The following is a 21,554-nucleotide window of genomic DNA, read 5'->3' on the forward strand; positions in this document are numbered from 1 at the left end:
TCACAAAATCAACCGACAGAATAAATGGACCTACCTTCACAAGAACATCCTCGATAATACTATCAGGATAAGCGAGAGATCGATCAACCTGCTGCAACGTAATAGTGGTCGGCCTAGGCTCACCCAAGCCCAACGTTCGAAACACAGAGGTGGCCATCAGATTAATACTAGCACCCAAATCACACAATGCTAGCCCAACTTCAATGTTGCCACTAGTAATCGAAATCGTGAAGCTACCTGAATCTTTCAACTTTGGAGGAATTTTACTCCTCACTCTAGAACTGCACTCCTCGATGGTACAACGGCCTCAAACTCTATCCAACGCCTTGTTTGCAACCACATCTTTGATATACTTAGCATATTTTGGAACTTCTTGCAAAAGCTCCACCAAAGACATGTTGATGTGTACCGGTTTTAAGAGTTCAAGAAATTTCTTGCAAGCCGAATCTGCTCTCTGTTTCTGAAGTCACTATGGAAAGGGAGGGGTGGTCGAACCACTTTCTCTACATGTTGCTCTGCGACTGTCTGCTTTGGCTCAGCTCGCTTAGCAGGGATAAGTTCTGCTTTTGCTATGTTCTTCTTTTTTCGGAGGCACTTCTTCAAGTTCTCTGCCATTCCTCAAGGTGACTGCCTTGCACTCCTTTGGATTCTTCTCAGTATCACTAGGAAGAGCACCCGGTGGTCTGACATTCTGCATAAGAGCCATCTGCCCCATCTGACGCTCAAGCTCGTGAATAGATTTCTGCATCTCACTCTGAACTTTCTGATTCTGCTGCGTCACTTGATTTTGAGCTATGAGCTGCTTCATCATCTCTTTCAAATTGCTAGTTGGTTGAGCTTGAGGTTGCTGATAATTATTCGGCTTGTGAAAATCCTGCTTCCCAAATAGAGTGTTGTAGTTATTTCCATAGTAATTCCCATGATTTTTGACACCATGGTTTTGCTGCCCCATATAATAGATAGATTTTGGATTCAATGGGCAATTGCTATAATCATGAGGCTTACCACAGCTTACACACACTTTCGAATATGTTGAGTTTTGAATGCTCGAGCTTGAGAAAACGCCCTCAACATCACATTAGTAAGAGTACTTATATCAGCTCGAATAGCTGCAACATCATCTACTTGATGAACCCTAGTAGCTTTCTGTGGTAACCCCTGGCTAGTTTCGTGTTACTCATGATGCCCTTCGGACATCAACTCAAGGAGAGCTTCCATCTCCTCATATGTTTTGTTTAAGATCTTCCCTTAGGCTGAAGCATTCAACAATGCCCTTGATTCATGGTTAAGTGCTTCTACAAAATAGTTTCCAATGATCTCCTTTGTCGTACGTGTGATGGGGGCAATCTCGCAAATAGCCCTTATACCTTTCCCAAGCGTGTGGTAGAGATTCAGAATCTCTCTGAGTGAAGTTAGCAATTCTTCCTCGCAGCTCCTTTGTTTTCTTGGGTGAGAAAAACCTATCGATAAACTTATTTGATAATATCTCCCAAGAAGTGATAGAACTTGCAGGTAGATTCAGCAACCATTCCCTCGCTTCACCAATCAAAGAGAACGGAAATAAAGACAACTTCACATAATCATTGGGAATATCTCTATATTGGAAATTCTCGCTCAACTCCACGAACTGCATCAAGTGCTTATGCGGGTCTTCACTAGACTTACCCATATACTCACATGTATGCTGCACCAGCTGCACTGTTCCTTCTTTCAGCTCAAAATTTCCAGGAATGTCAGGCCTAACGATAGCCTTAGCAATAGTTGCCAGACTAGGCCTAGCATAACTGGACAAAAGAATCTGTTGTTCTTATGCCCTTGCAGCCGCTCTTGCACCCTGTTCATCCCCGATTCTATTTCTATCTCTTTCTGTCTCTTCAAGATCAAGTCTTGCTGCTTCATCAGCCATTTTTATCTGTTTGTGTAAAGTTCTTTCGATTTCGGGATCAAGATCAACTAACGGTTTTCTTGAACTTCTAGTGCTTGGCATAAACCAGAGAGACCTGAAGTGACACAAGGAGACCGACGAAAAAAGTAAAGACTTGAATAGAAAAACAAACTCAAATTAGAAAAACAGTAAATTTTTCTAAGTCCCCGGCAATGGCGCTAAAAACTTGTTACTCCCAAACGCACATGCAAGTATACGTGGTCGTTCAAGTAATATAGAACTTTTAAGTCTAGATATCGATCCCACAGAGACTTAGATTCTACTGTCAAACTAATTCAAATTTGAATAAAACTATTTAAGGAAGTGAAAATCAAGGTGTTTATTGTGACTAAAATAAAATTGAAAAGTAAATAATTTGTGATGGGTGTTTTTGTGACCGAGAGTATTTTGACAAAGGCATATATTTCGAGAAATTCTAAATTTTTGAATCGATAGATCTTGAGCAATTCAAAAATATGGAATTATAACTTAATCTTCCGATAGAAATTATACTACAAACCATATCCCTATCATGTCTTTCGTATTCAACACAAGGCTAAAGGATATATTCCTATCCTCATTAATTATATCGAACAAGTTTATTTATTCTTATTACGCTACTATCCCTTGTTCAATTCACATGATTCTCAATGAACCACAAGAATAAATAAGCAACCCAAAATATAAATTTAATTGATAGAAATAGTCACTAAACCAACTATCATGTCTTTCGCCACAACCCTAGGAAACTAGATTCTCAATGAACAAGTTCATGAAAAGAAAAAGATGAAAAATAGAATAAACCTAGAGAGAGAAAGTATAACGGTGGCTTACAAGTCTTAGAATACCCCAGCACATCGTTTACCGCTTAATAGAATGTATATTTATAGTCTAGGGCTACAAAAAAATTAAGTAATCCTAATCCCGGTCGAACAGGGATAACTTCCGCGCAAAATGGCTTAGTGGGGATTTTCAGCCCTGTCTTCTTTTGATCGATTTCACCAACAATTGTGCAGGGGCGTCTCCCCAAGAGGGATCTTCAGATTCTTGTTTTGTCTAGGTCTCCTCTTTGCTCCTTCTCATGCACACTTGGTCCTTGCTTCCAAAACTTGACCAAACTGCTCGGTTTCTAGTCATTTGTCCTCATTGTACCTAAACACACAAACCATACCAACATAAGCACGAATACAACGATTCCATCATAGAAATTGCGATTAAAGTACTAAGAACGAGAGGTAAAGTGACGCTAAATATCGATATTTGTGCCAAATATCATTAAGCGTGCCAAATAACGTGCCAAATCCCATTTTAATTATGAAAAAATTGTAATAAATTTAAAAGCAAATTATAAATTAAAATCAAGGTTACAAACAACATAAATATTTACCCATAAACAAGTGTTACAAGTCATGAGTGACTAAACTAAATAAATATTGTAACTGGTCTCTAAATACAATACTGTTCTAATGGTAGAAAAACAATGAAGATGAATTAAGGAAACTCTAAGGTGCTGGAAAGCAACAACTAACCAGTACAGTCTCCAATCAGCTCCTGGACCTGGCGACGTGCTCTACTAGTACAGGGATTGGTATCCGCAGAAGAATGTGCAGCAAATGTAGCATAAGTAAAATCATTAGCACGTACTGGTATGTATCATTTGTTTCCCCCGACAAGGTGGTCGTGAGGACAGGTTAGAAAAAACTTACTTTATAACTTGTGCAGTCAATATATGGATGAACTGAACAAAAGTACAACACAGAATGACATAGTGTATGCACAAATACAACATATTAAGATATGCAACAAGTAAAACATAATAAGTTATTCAACAAATATGACATATAAAAATATGCATCAAACATGAGTCATGAATTTCACCGGCGCTCCCAGCGTAATAATCTTGTATGCACACTACCGAGGGGTGACTAGGGTGATATAGTAACCCATGAGAGACGGATTCATATCCACACATTGTACGGACAACTCATGTGTTAAATCACAACTCACACGGACAACTCACGTGTCATAACCATATCAAGGTAATGAATTGGGTTTGCAATCATCAAGCATACAAGCAGTGCATGACTACTAGCTAAAATATGTAATCTAATATGTGCATACCTCGTAAATATCAAACTAGTATGGAACTAATGTCTATGACATTATCGCTAGCACAGAGGTGTTACGATCCGTTCTTAACTTATCAAATATGTCCAGTAACTTGACTTTTTAAATAAATAGAGTTGCCACCAAATTTTATTCTGAAATAGAACCCATTTTGAAAATTTTTTAACTCTACAAAATATTTATTTACGAAATTCAGATAAGGGTCCAAGTGACTTCTTAAGAAAGGTGTAAGGCACCTCAAGAAAGCCCGCAACCGAGGTTACAAACGAGATTTTAAAATCAAATCTATATTATTTTAAAAGCATGAATACAAATGTTGGTTGAACAAAATATCCTTCAAATATTGAACGACTTTTATACCCTTAACCCATTAAAGTTAATTTCTACTAGGAAAGGATACAATTGTCATTATGAACAAGAGTTCTATTATAATAAGGAGTTACCGGAGAAAAAAATAAATTGTGAATAGAATGTTAGAGTTAAAAGAGAAGACCAGGGACGAGAAAGAGGATGAACTAATTAAAATAGGAGAAGAAAATTAAAGAACAAGCTAAGGCTGACATGGAAAAGAAGCCATACAACCAAATATTTACGTAACACAAAGTCTAATTCAAATTTTCAAGTATCTTAGAATACTAGTGAAAATTAATAGGTCTAATAGCAAGAATTTAAGACTGGATTTATGTAGAATAGAATGGGCAGTTGCACGACTGCCCTTCATACAGACTGGTCTTTAATTTTTGACCCTCAATTTGCTAGTCTTTAATTTTTGCCCTTCGCTTAAAAAGGTGGCCGAAAATATCCCGAGGTTCTAGGTTCGAAATCCAGTAGAGTCAAACCTATGCCTATTCGGGCGATGTTACATAGAACCTATGCCGGAGACGACAGACTTTGCCTTGTAAGGCAAACTTTTAGTTATGCCTTAAGGCATAAGTAAAAGTCTGCCGGTTTGGGTAGACTTTGCCTTAAGACAGACTTTTAGTTATGCCTTAAGGAAAAGTCTGTCGCATAAGGCAGACTTTTTGCAAAAGTCTTGCCTTGTGAATTTTTTTTTTGACTGAGCGGGGGTTCTATTACACCTCGGACATTTCATACGTGAGTTGTGAATAGACTAATTCAAGTTTAAGGGGAACACGGAGTCCATATGGCCTCAAGGAGAGTACTTGATAGCTTTAAAGTGCGTACTACAAGATTTTGAAGCTATACGAACCGGTGAATCTAAGTTCGTTGAAGGAAGTGAAATATAAGTTGTGTTAGGGAAGATTTTGTAACAACCGAGCTAATGTTGATTTAGTAACATCTTGAGGAGGAGCTATACAAGTGCCAAGAAGGTTCTATAAGGATTGGAAGTCAAATGAAGCGACGAGAACGATTTCGGAAAAATGTGAGTTATACGACCACTTATACGGTCCGTATAACTTATACGATCCGTATAACCTGTCCAGAGAAGGGTCACTCACTGTTGGTATCATACGGTCACTTATACGGACCGTATAAGTGTCCGTATAAACCATGTCGGGCAGCTTTTGTTTTTTTTTATAAAAGAGGACCCAAGTTCACATTTTTCATTTCCCTCATTCTCCACACCTCAAGAGAGCTCTAGAACACTCTCCATACCCTATCAACATGAACTCAAGAGAAATCAAGGACTAATTTAGCAAGAATAAAGAAGATCAAGTGTAAAGAGGCTCACTAGGGTTTATGGGAGTCAAGAATCCCTTTTGTGTTGAAGTTGGGGTTTTCTCAAGTGAAGTATCTTCATCCAAAGATTATTCCTAAATGATCAAAGGTGAGTTTTACACCTAGTTCATGTTATTAAAAGTATTGAGTGGTTGAAAGACTTGGATTAGAGAAGAAAGTAGAATATGAGCTCAAATATGGGAATAATCATATTTTGAGTAGTAAGTTAACTTGAATCACGATTCTTAGTATGCTATGGGTATAATCTTGTTATGAATGATACTAAGGATGTTAAGGAAGTATTATATGTAAATGGATATGGTGTTGTGTTGTAATTATGGTTATAAATGACTTTGAAAAAGAGTTTTGAGGATTGAACAATGTTTAGCTCGAGGAAGTCTATTGATTATGATATTATGGGTGTTGCTATTGATGTTTGGGAGTTTTTTAGTATATGGAGGAAGCTGTAGAAACAAAGAAAATGTTGCCTGATGTGTCGGGAAATTGTGGCACATTTGATACCTTTTTACGAGAAGTTTTACTTGTTTTTAGGCAAGTATGTGTTGTTTTGATGTGTTTTTGTCATGTTTCAGGTAAATCATAAAATTCGGGTTCAAGAATTGGAAGTATTTTATGGGATTGATTTTCACGGTACGTATAATATTATACGGACTGTATTTGTGGTCGTAAAAAGTAAGCATTTTGTGAAAACACTTATACGTACCGTATAATATTATACGAATGAGTATAAGATGTGAAGGTTGAAAAAGTTTTCAAGTTGTATGAGCGGTTATACGAACCGTGTAAAAAGTATTGAGTGGTTGAAAGACTTGGATTAGAGAAGAAAGTAGAATATGAGCGGGAATAATCATATTTTGAGTAGTAAGTTAACTTGAATCACGATTCTTAGTATGCTATGGGTATAATCTTGTTATGAATGATACTAAGGATGTTAAGCAAGGCATTATATGTAAATGGATATGGTGTTGTGTTGTAATTATGGTTATAAATGACTTTGAAAAGAGTTTTGAGGATTGAACAATGTTTAGCTCGAGGAAGTCTATTGATTATGATATTATGGGTGTTCTTATTGATGTTTGGGAGTTTTTAGTATATGGAAGAAACAAAGAAAATGTTGCACGATGTGTCGGGAAATTGTGGCACATTTGATACCTTTTTACGAAGTTTTACTTGTTTTTAGGCAAGTATAATATGTTATAAATCATAAAATTCGGGTTCGTATAAGTAATGTTGATTTTCACGGTACGTTATTATACGGACTGTTTTGTGGTCGTACAAAAGTAAGCAAGGCAACGTTGTCGCATTGAGAGATGGTATAAACATTATACGTACCGTATAATATATACGGGTCGTATAAGTGGATGTGTTTTGGAAAAGTTTTGGTCCGTGAAAAGTTATACGAACCGTGTAATGTCAGTTCGTGTTTTTCTCTGCAGACACAAGGATTGAAGGCCGTATAAGTTTTATACGGTCCGTGAAAAGTTATACGGACCGTATAAATGCCGCCTGCGAGTTAAGTGCAAATTCTGTAATTTTACGTTTTGAAACCTATAAATAGTTCATTGTAGGGTTTTAATTGTTATCAGTTATTATATTTTGACTTTTGGCTTAGAACGTTAAATACTCTCTTGGTTTTGAAGATTCATTACATCAATTCAAGTATTATCAATTCCTCTTTTGTTCCAAAGTAAATAATTATGAATTCTTCAATTTCTTATTTCTTGTTCTTTGTCATGAGTAGCTAAATTCCCTTACTAGGGTTGTGAACCCAATGAAGGGTGTTTTGTGATTAATATACACATAATGGATTATTAAGGTTTATTTATTATTCATTCTTCATTCATAATTAATGGTTGCAAACATTGATTAAAGCCATAGACCTTGATTTATTTGGAAAAATAATTAGGGTTGGTAATAAATAACAAGGAGTCAAAGCTTTAAACTTTGTTTAATAGATTCACTTAGGAATAAGACGAATTTACTTGGCACAATTAACCGTTCTTCATAGTTACTTTCTTATATTTGGGAAAATCATAGAAAGAGATAATCTTTATTTATTGGGAAATAGTAGAGATTCATATAGAGGTTAAGTGCGTTCATATAATGATCCATTAAAAGTATATCAAGATCAATACCCATAATCATACACCTTATCTAAAGGGGATACAACCTTGGTTTCTTTTACCATAAATTACAACCCAAAGCAATTAATTAGCAATTAGTCAGAAAAAACCAATTTTTACAAAAATCATCGGATTAAGACATTAGACCTAAATTAAGCATTCTACGAGTTTAGTAACCTTTTCACACCATATTCCCTGTGGGATTCGACCCCAACCTTGTTGGGTTACTATATTTGACAACGTCCGCGTTATGCCATTAAAAAGTGTAATTTGAGCGTATCAAATTTTGGCGCCGTTGTCGGGAAATACGGTTTTGAAATTACTAAATAGTATTTTCTTTGATTGAAGTCTTTTGCTTATTCCATCACACCTTGTTTGCTATTCCTTGTAAACCAGGTGAACACGAATTAGAATCATCAAAACCAACGTGTTGGTAACTAGGGGAATCGATTGAATAATCAGGCGAATGAATCAGATGAAGAAAATGTCTTCGCTGATCTTATTCCGGAGCAGGACTATGCATCTGCTATTGTTCATCCTCGATGTGGAGCTGCAAACTTAAAAATTGACTCCTCTCTATACTAGTTGTTGAAGCTTGAGGGCTACTTTCGAAACTCTACCGAGAATAACCCTCAACATCATTTGCAGAATTTTATGGATGTGTGTGCTAATCATATCCAAAACAACGTTCCATAAGATGATATTCGGCTGAGGTTATTCAAATATTCCTTAGCTGGAGATGCAAGAGCATGGTTCGAAAAGCTGCCCCGGAATTCTATTACTACATGGGCAGAGATGGTAGCAGTCTTTCTCAAGAAATGGTACCCTCCTAGCAAGAAGGCTGAGATTCGTGACAAGATCTATGAATTTAAGCAGCGGCCGAGGGAACGGTTATATGAAGCTTGGGAGAGATTCAACGAGTATTTGCAAAAGATTCCGAATCATGGTTTTTCGGATAACATATTAATGGAGAAGTTCTACCGAGGGTTGGATCCAGTGACGCAATCAGTTGCTAACAATGCAGCTGATGGTTGTTTCATGAATAAATCTTATCGACGAGTGACCAACATGCTTAACAGGCTGACTACCAACAATCAGGCGTAGCACTCAAACAATACTGATGTTGTGCCTTACGGTAGTGCTATGATCCAGAATATGGTAAAGGAGAATCTAGATACCCAGCAAACATTGGCTGAGCTTGCAACAAATATTTCCTTGCTAACAAATTTTTTTGATGAAACCCAGATTAAGAAGGTGAATGTTTGTGAAGATGATGCAGGTATGCCGAAAGGGATCTACCAGACCCAAGAGGGTGCGTTTCATGAGGGACCTCATATGCAGATTGAAGATGCTAACTATGTGAATAACCCTCAAGGGGGTTATCAAAGACAGAACTACCAAGGTGGTTACCAGAATCAGAATCAATGGAGACCTCAGCAAGGTCAAGGTACTTATAACAACAACAACTCAGGGAACTACAATAATAATTATGGTGGTACGAACCAAGGGAGCTACAACAACAGCAACAATTTTGGGAACAAGAGTTCCAATCCTTATATACCACCGAAAGGGCAGTCAACCGAGCAAGGTAGTTCGAAGGTTGAAGTAATGCTTGAGAAGATTCTGGCAAATCAATCAAAGTCTGAGAGGGCTTTATTTGGGCTGACCGAGACAGTGTGTTCCCATACAGCAACCATTCAGAAGTTAGAGTCACATATGCGTGATATTGCTAGAGAGCAAAGACCCTCCTAAAAAGGGAGGACTTCCTAGTGACACTATTCTAAATCCGAAGAATGGGGGAGGTGGTGTAGATCGGGTGTTTTCCATTAGTACTTGGAGTGGTAAAATACTCCAAGGTTCTGAAAAGAAGGTTGTTGAGCTTGAGCCGATAGACGAAGAAGAAGAGGTGCAGTCTGAAGCATAAATTATTGTTGATGAGAATCCTACGGACAAGAAGGTTGCTGATATTCTAGAGATTTTGAAGGAGGCTGATGACAAGAGCAAGCAAACTGTGAAAGGGGCTCTCCGCCCTTTGACTCAGCTTTTCAAATCAAAACCTCCCTTTCCTCAGAGGTTGGTGAAGAAGAAGGAAGATGCTAAGTTCGAAAAATTTTATGATCAGCTAAAGCAATTGTCTCTAAATTTTCCCTTCTTGGAAGCTGTCAAGGAGATGCCTGGTTTTGCTAAATATTTGAAGGACCTGCTGACCAAGAAGAAAACGGTGCAACATGAAACCGTGAGTTTGACTCACACTGTGAGTTCCATCACCTCAACTACTATTGTTCAGAAAAAGAGCGATCCTGGGACGTTCACCATTCCTTGTTTTGTTGGGCACCATGATTTTGCTTGTGCTTTGTGTGATAATTGAGCGAGTATTAATGTCACGCCCCGAACCATGGCCTGGGTGTAACACGGCACTCGGTGCCTTGCTGCATGTGACCGCGCGAACCACATGACTTGCTGAGTCTACATGGGACTTGAACTGATGCGGAATATAGAGTAAACATGCGTGAATTGTGAAAACATGGAGTTCAATAATCATAAGTTTGAAAATATTATTATTATATTCTGAATGCGGAATTATGGTAATATAGCCATTGAGACTAACTCAACTGAACATGACAACTGACTAGTCTATGAAACCTCTGACACGAATCACATGAGTTCGCTAAACAAACACCGGATAAGGCCCTCGTCATACCTTAAATGCATAACTGACATAAATAGAAGTAAAGACACAACCCCGAATGAGATGGGGCTCACCAAAAGCTGATACGAGCAATGTCCTAACGAGCAAATCTGCTTTCCTGTCAATCAATACCTACATCGTGAAATGCAGGCCCCTGGGCAATAGAAAGGGGACGTCAGCACATTGAATGTATTGGTATGTAAAACAACTGAAAGAAATAACATGGGACATGAAATAACATGATAAGATGTGAAACTGAAAACCTGGACATGAACATGAGCATGAATACATATAAGTAAATATAAATATATATATATATATCAATGGAAATACATGTACATATATATATATATAAACTTGTAACATGGGGAGTGCTATAGTATAATCGACAACATGATCTGGTACTTGCGTCCTACTAGTAGAACACTCATATCTTGCCAGGAATATGAAATTTAAGTAATAATAAGCATGTAAGGATCCAAACTGCATAATGAAGGTGTTGCCTCCTTGCTGACAACCCTTATCCTACGGTGGCTACGTAGTTTCAGGGTATCTGAGCCTTCTCGGTTAACTATTCAAATCTTTAAAGCATGAACATGTAAAATAAGTGGCACTTGGTGCCCATGGTTTTCATGAATATAACTTGCTTGTACATGGATATCATGAATTATAGCTTGCTTGCATGAACTTGTAAAACATGTATAGTATTTTCTTGAAAATAGCATAATATATATCATAAACTAGCATGCATGAACCCATGGAATGAGATATATGGGTTTTTCATAGATTACGGACAGATTATTAATAATCATAAAGAAATATTAAGAACTCAATGATGGAACTATAACAATTCATACATAATATAATCATGGACATAGACCTAGGGTTATCATGAGCATGGTATAGAAACCCTAGTTTTCGTAGAGAATCATAATTTATGGATTATGAGGCGTGGGGAAGAACAATGATGTTCCCACACGTAGATAGTAACTCTACATACCTTAATCGCTCCAAAACTTGAATAAAAACTTGAACTTTGAAGAAGAACTCCAAAAGCTAGAATCTTGATCTTTATGTGGGTTTTTTTGAAAATCTTAGGTTAGGAATAATGAATTCTTGATTAGTAATCATGGGTACATGTTAGAATTAACTTGGAATGACTTAGAATGGTTTACCTTAGAGTATCTTGAGTTTGGGAGAGAAGAATTTCGTCCTTAGGGTTTGGGAGAATGAAAAAGGGGAACAAAATATGACCATATCCATTTTAAAAGAGTTTTCTGCCAAAAACAGGCAATGTACATCCTCGGATGTGCGGCCCGTACTTGAAAGTACGTCCAACACTCCTTGGGCGTACATTGGGTGAAATTTCCAGTGAAAATTCAGGTCTACTACCTTTCAGTAAAATGGCCATAACTCTTTGTATGAATGTCCGTTGGACCTCCATAATATACATTTGGAAATATATTTCAAAGATCTAAAACTTTCAAGAAGGAAGTTTTCCCAAATTATAACGAAAGTTCTCGAAAACTGGCCATGAATGAAGATTCAGCTCTGCCACCTTTAGTAAAATGGCCATAACTCTTTGTATGGATGTCTGGATAACCTACATAATATACCGTTGGAAAGTTCTTTCAATGATATACAACTTTAAAGAAGGAATTTTTTCCAAATTCCTAACGAAAGTACCCAAAAACTAGCCATAAGTACAGACTGTCTTAGATTTAGACGAATTTAGAAGGCCTTAAGAACTTCACTTTTTGATTTGACTTCAAAACGACTGTTTATCACCCGAATTCATCCCAAATGGATTCGTATAGCTAAAATATCATCTTTATACTAGATTCATACATTAACACCTAATTTGAATTTACAGGATGTTACAATATCTCCCCTTGGGATCATTCGTCCTCGAATGATGGGTCTTGGTTAAGAATGGGACTGGACATTGGTTGAATGCATGAACGTGAAGAAACATGACATAAACATAAAATCTCAACTTGACTACGTGGGAACATGGTCATGGATCATGAGAACTGAATATGTCATTACATAGAAACATACATGGGAGCATGAAACTGAGTCGTACATACCTGAATGACAATCGTGACACAACTGTCCTTGATTTATGAATAGAGGTTAAGAATCACTACTAACAACGGAATCTACAAAATTTTATGGCAGGACTTCCTTCATAATTCAGACCCTCACGACATTTCTCAAACGCCTGCCAGCTAACTAAAGTACCAACACACAACTCACAGGGTATCTTATTCCGCATGATGTGACATAACGAGATTTCTGAATCTTGAATGTGGCTAACATGAATACTGAGCTGGCCTGACACACGGGTATTGGCTGAATGATACATGATTACTATATATGGAGTTTGGAAGAGAATCCGTAGGCACGAATGACATGAGTACTGGAAAATAGGCACGAACATTACATGATTATCTGGGCTTGAAGAGCATGACATTGGACATAAATACATGAAAACTCTCTGGCATGAATACATGAGTGCTAAACTGCCATGAGATACGAATACATGTAAACAGGGATATCATAACATGAGATCTGAATGTCGAAAACATGATTGTTACAACAGGGGATTTGTATGATGAGCGGAGATGAGATCTGAACACTTAGAGGCTTGACAATAGATGTTCATATATCACCATCACGATTGACAAATAAGATATGAGTACGACTTAGGCTTTGAAATTGAGCGCAATTCGGTGCGAATAAGACAGATTTGAGTCATATAATAGGAATATCATCCTACCTACGTATTCATAAAGGTCTAGCATAGGCATGACATGAATACATCGAATCTGAGTAGAATACTCCTGAAGCACCATAGGGTGAAGGAAAGGAACTCTTGTTTGCTCTGAAACATATATAGGAATACCTTGGCATACCTTGCTTATTATCATGAGCGGATGATAAAGGATTGAGAGCGAGGAATCATTCGTCCGAATCATAGGAGGCACTTTGTCTTAGAACATAAACGTGGCATGTATACATCAAACGGAAGGACGTAACATGGAACATACATGGAAACGGGATTAATATGGCATAAAAAATGAATACATGAGTAGCATGGCATGCGGTATGAGAAACACGGCGTTTACATAAGTACTTCGAAGCTACATACCCTGACATTTGGACATTAGGTCATGAATACTGAAGTGTGAATAAGACTTAAGTGTGACTTGCATGGAGTATAAGTTGTAGGTTTCACTCTTGAGTACTTAGAGACATAGGGATGGATAAGATATCACCTTTGGAACTTAGCTATATTTACAGAATGGGACATAGTTCAATATAGTTTACTCTTATTACTGTAAGTCGACACCCTCATTATAAAATAAGACTCATGAAGGAAAGGATCATAGGAATGAATAATTCGTTCGTCAAGCACCTAAGGCATAAGTAGAAAGTCACCTTGAACTTAAACAGGGCATAGGTACTTCGGAAAAGAAAATGGCATCCTTTGTGCCAAGCTACGAGCTGCTTTAAAACAGTAACCAGAGGAACATAAGCATGAGTTACGTAGAATCGGGGGTAGGTCATTCATCATGATCTCACAAACATTGTTACGATACCGCTACAAGTGGGATGCATGAAGAAATGAATTGGGGTATAAGTATGTGGCAACGTGGGTAGCAAAATCATTGGGGTCTGAATAAGACATTTACCTTAGGCATTCTCCTCTTATTCAAGGGATAGGTGTAGATCACATAGGCTTTTTTGTCTTTAAACGTTGACATTACATTCTTCCTGATCCTTATCAAAATCACCATCACATTCAAAAATCACTTAGAAGTTAGAACGTGGACATGGGTATAAAAGCACGATAAATAAGTGGGCCATGAACGCAGTTTTTAACTCTAGGCATGAGCACAACCTAATGTGCGAAACATGAAAGGACATTCCCTTGCATAGCTTAGTATTATATATAGTCTTAATTCTTGTATCTTAATCGTAGAGGGTAAAGCTCTAACATGGGCATGATATAGGTACGAAAGGCACGAGTAGAGTACGTCTGGGCATTAGTACCACATAGTCATGAATTACTCTAGAATTGGAACCGTTACACCCTTAAAACCCGCTATTCGATCTAGAACTTTATCTCATAACATAATTACCTAGTACTTGATCTCAACGGGCATGACAAAGATCGCCTTCTTCGCACCTTATCTTGGCTACATGAAACTGTAATCCTCTGACATAATATCCTTAACACCCATCAACTTACGAAACACATAGTCTATATCGGCACCTTGTCACACGATCTCCCCCTTATTTCAAAAGCTAACGTTTAAAGCCTGTGGATCCCTCGAGTTAGCGATAAGTGATAATCTAGTGGTTCCACTAATTTCCTCTAAAATACTGACAACTCATTTCTTTGGCTTACTTCAAGCAAGTCTTACTTACTGGGAAAACTGGATTACTTAGATGAATGGGTTTCTTCTTTCACCAATTTCTATACCTTGAATTTAACTTAAACCCTTTGGGTTCTAATACGCCTTTGGTGTATTCAAACGGTTACCCACTCACTAGTGTTAACTTGACTAAGTAACTCAAATCATACTTCTACTAACTCTGCTAAAAATTTCTAATTCACTGTATCTACTCAAACTTACTTACTAGGCTTCTGTTAACCACTTGCTAGCATCATATTCTCTAATTTTTCTCTAAGTACTAAAGTGAAACATAAGGTTATTTCCAACTTTCCTCCTCAGCTGACTGTATTCTGGGATTGTATACTATCTTTCTGAACTATAGACATGAATCACACTTAGGGAAATTTCATTTGTCTCAAACGAGAAATTAGAACAACTAACCCCAAACTCCCTATATACTTTCAAAATTATACCATACTATACACATCAGGGATAAATACTTAATAACATAACCCTAAGAGGGAACTGTCATATCTTTTTATCTCATAGTAATATTTGCTTCTTGTAGTAATTTACTAACGTCATACTCTCTAGGTCTAATTTGAATAATCTTAAATAATCTAAAACTATCCCTAGAAATTCAATATCATCTGCTTGTGGTTAACTTCATAACATGTTACCTTGTAGGTCTTAAATCTGAACTATCATCCTTATACTATAGCTCCATGGTCAAAGAACCCAAATAAACTTACTATGTAAGGTATATAGCCTACATGTACTACCATACCGAAACTTGTCAAAAAAATGGTATTACCGTCTGTTAAACACACCAGGCCCATTTGGCGAGTCTTGGTCTTAAATTTCCTTCTCATCGCTTACGCATTCGATACGTCCAGAATTCGATGGAAAAAGAATGTCACTTACTGCTCTAAGCTTCATGGCACGAGTTAGAATAATTCCTGATGACTCCATCTGAAAGAAACATATCGATAATGATTAGATTTACATCTTCCTCATCCGTTGAGACAAGGCGTATTCGGTAGAATGGGGAACAATGCACGAGTTCAATTGATTTCTGATAACATAGCTCTATTGCACGATCTAGAGTTGACCGAAGTGAGACAATCCTAGATGTCTTGGTGGTCAACTAGTTATATGTGTGGCGCGCGCACACATATTAAAATGACCCCACTAGACACGGTTTCATAGACTCCCTAAGACACTTGAACCTATGCTCTGATACCAAGCTTTGTCACGCCCCGAACCATGGCCTGAGTGTAACACGGTACTCGGTGCCTTACTGCATGTGACCGAGCGAACCACATGACTTGCTGAGTCTATATGGAACTTGAACTGATGCTGAATATAGAGTAAACATGCGTGAATTGTGAAAACATAGAGTTCAATAATCATAAGTTTGAAAATATTATTATTATATTCTGAATGCGGAATTATGGTAATGTAGCCATTGAGACTAACTCAACTGAACATGACAACTGACTAGTCTATGAAACCTCTAACATGAATCTGTCTCGTTAACCGTTCACCGGACAAGGCCCTCGCATACCTTAAATGCATAACCGACATAAATAGAAGTAAAGACACAACCCCGAATGAGATGGGGCTCACCAAAAGCTAATACGAGCAATGTCCTAATGAGCAAATCTGCTTTCCTGTCAATCAATACCTACATCGTGAAATGCAGGCCCCCGGCAATAGAAAGGGGACGTCAGCACATTGAATGTATTGGTATGTAAAACAACTGAAAGAAATAACATGGGACATGAAATAACATGATAAGATGTGAAACTGAAAACCTGGACATGAACATGAGCATGAATACATATAAGTAAAGTCTGAAAACAGTAAATCAATGGAAATACATGTATATATAACTGCTTGTAACATGGGGAGTGCTATAGTATAACCGACAACATGATCTGGTACTTGCGTCCTACTGGCAGAACACTCATATCTTGCCAGGAATATGAGATTTAAGTAATAATAAGCATGTAAGGATCCAAACTGCATAATGAAGGTGTTGCCTCCTTGCTGACAACTTTTATCCTACGGTGGCTAAGTAGTTTCAGGGTATCTGAGCCTTTTCGGTTAACTATTCAAATCCTAAAAACATTAACATGTAAAATAAGTGGCACTTGGTGCCCATGGTTTTCATGAATATAACTTGCTTGTACATGGATATCATGAATTATAGCTTGCTTGCATGAACTTGTAAAACATATATAGTATTTTCTTGAAAATAACATAATATATCATAAACTAGCATGCATGAACCCATGGAATGAGATATATGGGTTTTTCATAGATTACGGACAGATTATTAATAATCATAAATAAATATTAAGAACTCAATGATGGAACTATAACAATTCATACATAATATAATCATGGACATAGACCGAGGGTTATCATGAGCATGGTATAGAAACCCTAGTTTTCGTAGAGAATCATAATTTATGGATTAAGAGGTGTGGAGAAGAACAATGATGTTCCCACACGTAGATAGTAACTCTACATACCTTAATCGCTCCAAAACTTGAATAAAAACTTGAACTTTGAAGAAGAACTTCAAAGCTAGAACCTTGATCTTTATGTGGGTTTTTTTTGAAAATTCTAGGTTAGGAATAATGAATTCTTGATTAGTAATCATGGGTACATGTTAGAATTAACTTGGAATGACTTAAAATTGTTTACCTTAGAGTATCTTGAGTTTGGGAGAGAAGAATTTCGTCCTTAGGGTTTGGGAGAATGAAAAAGGGGAACAAAATAAGACCATACCCATTTTAAACGAGTTCTCTACCAAAAACGGGCAATGTACGTCCTAGGATGTGCGGCCCGTACTTGAAAGTACGTCCAACACTCCTCAGGCGTACATTGGGTGAAATTTTCAGTAAAAATTCAACTCTGCCACCCTTTAGTAAAATGGCCATAACTCTTTGTATGAATGTCCGTTTGACCTCCATAATATACCGTTGGAAATATATTTCAATGATATACAACTTTCAAGAAGGAAGTTTTCCCAAATTACTAACGAAAGTTCTCAAAAACTGGCCATGAATGAAGATTCAGCTCTGCCACCTTTAGTAAAATGGCCATGACTCTTTGTACGGATGTCTGGATGACCTACATAATATACCGTTGGAAAGATCTTTCAATGATCTACAATTTTCAAGAAGAAAGTTTTCCCAAATTCCTAATGCAAGTACCCGAAAACTGGCCATAAGTGGAGACTGTCTTAGACTTAGACGAATTTAGAAGGCCTTAATAACTTCACTTTTGGTTTGACTTCAAAACGACTGTTTATCACCCGAGTTCATCCCAAATGGATTCGTATGGCTGAAATATCATCTTTATACTAGATTCATACATTCACACCTAATTCAAATTTACGGGATGTTACAATTAATTTGATGCCTCTTGCTATATACAAACAATCAAGCTTGGGGATGCCAAGGCCAACTACTATGAGGTTACAGATGGTGACGATAGGTCTATCAAAAGGCCTGTTGGTGTGGTTGATGATGTGCTTGTGCAGGTTGGTGAATTTATGTTGCCCGCTGATTTTGTGATTCTTGAATGTGCTGTTGATCGGGACATTCCTATTATTCTAGGGAGACCCTTCCTTGCTACAGGGAGAGCTCTGATGGATTAGGAGAAAAATGAAATCAAGTTCCGAGTCAACGATAAAGGCGTTGCTTTTCAGGCTAGCAAGGGGATGAAGTTACCAAGTGCTTACGAAAGCATTTCAGTAATTGATTCGTTTGATGTTGTTGATAAAGCAGTAGAGTTCAAGATGGAAGAAGAAAGTTTGGGTGAAGCTCTAGCCGGTATTCTTTTGAATTTTGATGCTAAAGACATAGAGGGTTATGTGGAGACAGTTAATTCGCTTGTTGGGTTGGGTTCAGATTCTTACCACCCAAAGAAGCTTAATCTTGATTTGGAAAATAGAACAACTACTCCAGCAAAGCCTTCGATCATTGAGCCACCTAAGTTGGAGCTTAAGCAGCTCTCATCATATCTGAAGTATAAGTTCCTTGGGCCGAGCAATACATTGCCAGTGATTGTATCAGCCCTCCTAACTGAGGAGCAAATTCAACAGCTTTTGGAGGTATTGCGTGAATATAGGCATGCTATTGGTTGGACCATAGCAGACATTCGGGGAATTCCATCTGGGATGTGTGAACATAAAATCCAGTTAGAAGAGGATAGCAAGCCGAGTGTAGAGAATCAGAGGAGACTGGACGAGAATATGCAAGAGGTCTTCAAGAAAGAGATTATCAAACGGTTAGATATTGGAGTGGTTTACCCGATTGCTGATAGTAAATGGGTGAGCCCAGTCCAATGTGTTCCTAAAAAGGGCGGCATCACAGTGGTGCCGAATGCAAATAATGAGCTAATTCCTACAAGGACTGTAACCGGATGGAGAGTTTGCATGGACTATCACAAGCTTAACACTGCCACATGCAAGGATCATTTCTGTTACACCTCGAAAATTTCCCCCTTAGCATACCATGAATAAAATAATGAGGGTTATGAGGTATACGAGGTTTGGACAAGCAAGAAATAGTATTTGATGGTCCTAATTAAGATTTCCAAAGACATTCGAGTTAAGGAAATAAAGTTGTTAAGGAAAGCGGGTTATAAGTCAAGTGTATCGGATAAGAATTTCGAGTATTGAGTTAATAACGTTCTAATGATACTTTGAGAAAGAGTTATAACGTCCCTTATAATGGTAAAGAGTTATAACGTCCCTTATAATGGTAATAAAGTGTTGAACAAGTATTAAGAAGGTTCCATAAGGATCGGAGATCAAACGAGTTGACGAGAACAACTCTCGGAAAACTGGGCAAACCTACGGCCAGACATACTGGCCGTATAAAAAGTATGGACCGTATGTCCAACCGTAGATTCAGCCTAGAATACCATATCTCACTGGACCAGATCTACGGCCAGACATACGCCCCGTGAAAAACATACGGACCGTATATTGGTCCGTATAATCTGGTCGGGCCTGAACTTGAATTAATATAAGGGACCTCTTTTATTTCATTTTCATTTCACTCTCACACCTCCACACTTCAAGACCTCTCTAGAATATTCCACACATTTCATCCATAAGAAAACCAAGAGAATCAAAGATCAATAACAAGATTTGAAGTGAATCAAGCTCATGAAACCTCTCTAAGGTCATCCAAAGAAAATCCAAGAAAGAGGAAATAGGGTTTTGGTGCAAAAGGGTGTATCACCATTCAAGGCTTATCCCTTCATCATCTAAGGTGAGTTTCATGATCTTTACATGTTGTTTGAAGTATTTATAAGTTGAAACACATGAATGGTAGAAGAGAATAGAAAATGGGTCCTAAATGGGTGAATAATGTCATTGTGGAATAGTAGTTGGATTAAATCATGAAAATGGATAGTTTGAGATTATAAATACGTTATAAATGATATTTAGAACATGGAATAAGTATTGGATATGAAAGAATGCGATGATGGACTTTTGTCATGATTATGGAGAATTGTAGTGAAATCATGAATTGTGGGCAATGTAATTAGATGATGCTTATTGTTTATGACATTGTGGTTGTTGTTATGAGTGTTGGGAGTTGATATGGAATATGGAGGAAAGTAGTATAAACAAAGGAAATGCTGCCCAAATTTCTCTAGCTTTAGTAAGTACGTTTTCATGATTGTTTAGCTAATGACGACACGAACTCCATTGAAGGTATAAACAAGTGCATTAAAGGAGGACGAGCAAGCGATAGAATAGTTAAACGACAAAGGTATGTGAGGCTAGTCCTTTCTTTCTAAGGCATGAGTCCTATGGCATGAATTTTCTCTTTTATTATGAATATTCCATCTTCAAGACGACTATGAGTCATTGTTCATGAATAGCCATATGAGATAAGAGATATGCTACGATTATGATAATGATAATGATAAGCTTAAGTCTAGGGATGCTATAGCTTATGATATGATGTTCCAGTTAAGCTAATGAAGCTATCCATAGCCCATTGATGTTGATCATTGTATACACTCACCTTATGTTTGTTCCTTCAAGGTGAGGCAGAATACTTACGAATGTTTCATAATGAAGTCGGGGGTCCACGACCTTACGTCACCCCGATAGAGTATGATTATCTATGAGTCTCTATGCATGTACTATGATGAGTTATGATAAGTACCTTATGATAAGCATATTATGATAAGCATATTATGATGAGCACATGATGATATTACACCGCGCCTATTTGGCCGGGCAGTCACCGCCAAGGCGGGCAGCTATACACCATGGCCAGATGGCATGGGCAGACACCACTAGTGGGCGGCATGAGATGATACCCCGGATGCGGGAGGCCTGGACGCAAGCTAACGCTAATGCTAATGTTATTGATTATGTTATAACCCGTATTTCGTACACTTGGATAATTCGGGATAATTACGAGAAGTTAAAGGCAAGACTATTTCCAAAATTATTTTAATGTACAAGTGGGTTGTGAATATTATTTATGAACCTTATTAGTATGGAAATGTTGGAAAAGGCCAAGGGTAAAAAGGGATAT

The 21,554-nt window shown here is 37.6% G+C and overlaps 1 non-coding gene across 1 annotated transcript; it reads right to left on the reverse strand.

The window, feature by feature from the left end:
• Positions 1–8,719: 8,719 nt before the first annotated feature.
• Positions 8,720–8,825, reverse strand: LOC132032240 (small nucleolar RNA R71). The gene has a single exon (XR_009408387.1). It is a non-coding gene; the product is annotated as a small nucleolar RNA R71 (small nucleolar RNA).
• Positions 8,826–21,554: the final 12,729 nt, after the last annotated feature.

This window comes from Lycium ferocissimum, chromosome 9 (genome assembly GCF_029784015.1).
Source record: "Lycium ferocissimum isolate CSIRO_LF1 chromosome 9, AGI_CSIRO_Lferr_CH_V1, whole genome shotgun sequence".
NCBI classification, from domain to species: Eukaryota; Viridiplantae; Streptophyta; class Magnoliopsida; order Solanales; family Solanaceae; genus Lycium; species Lycium ferocissimum.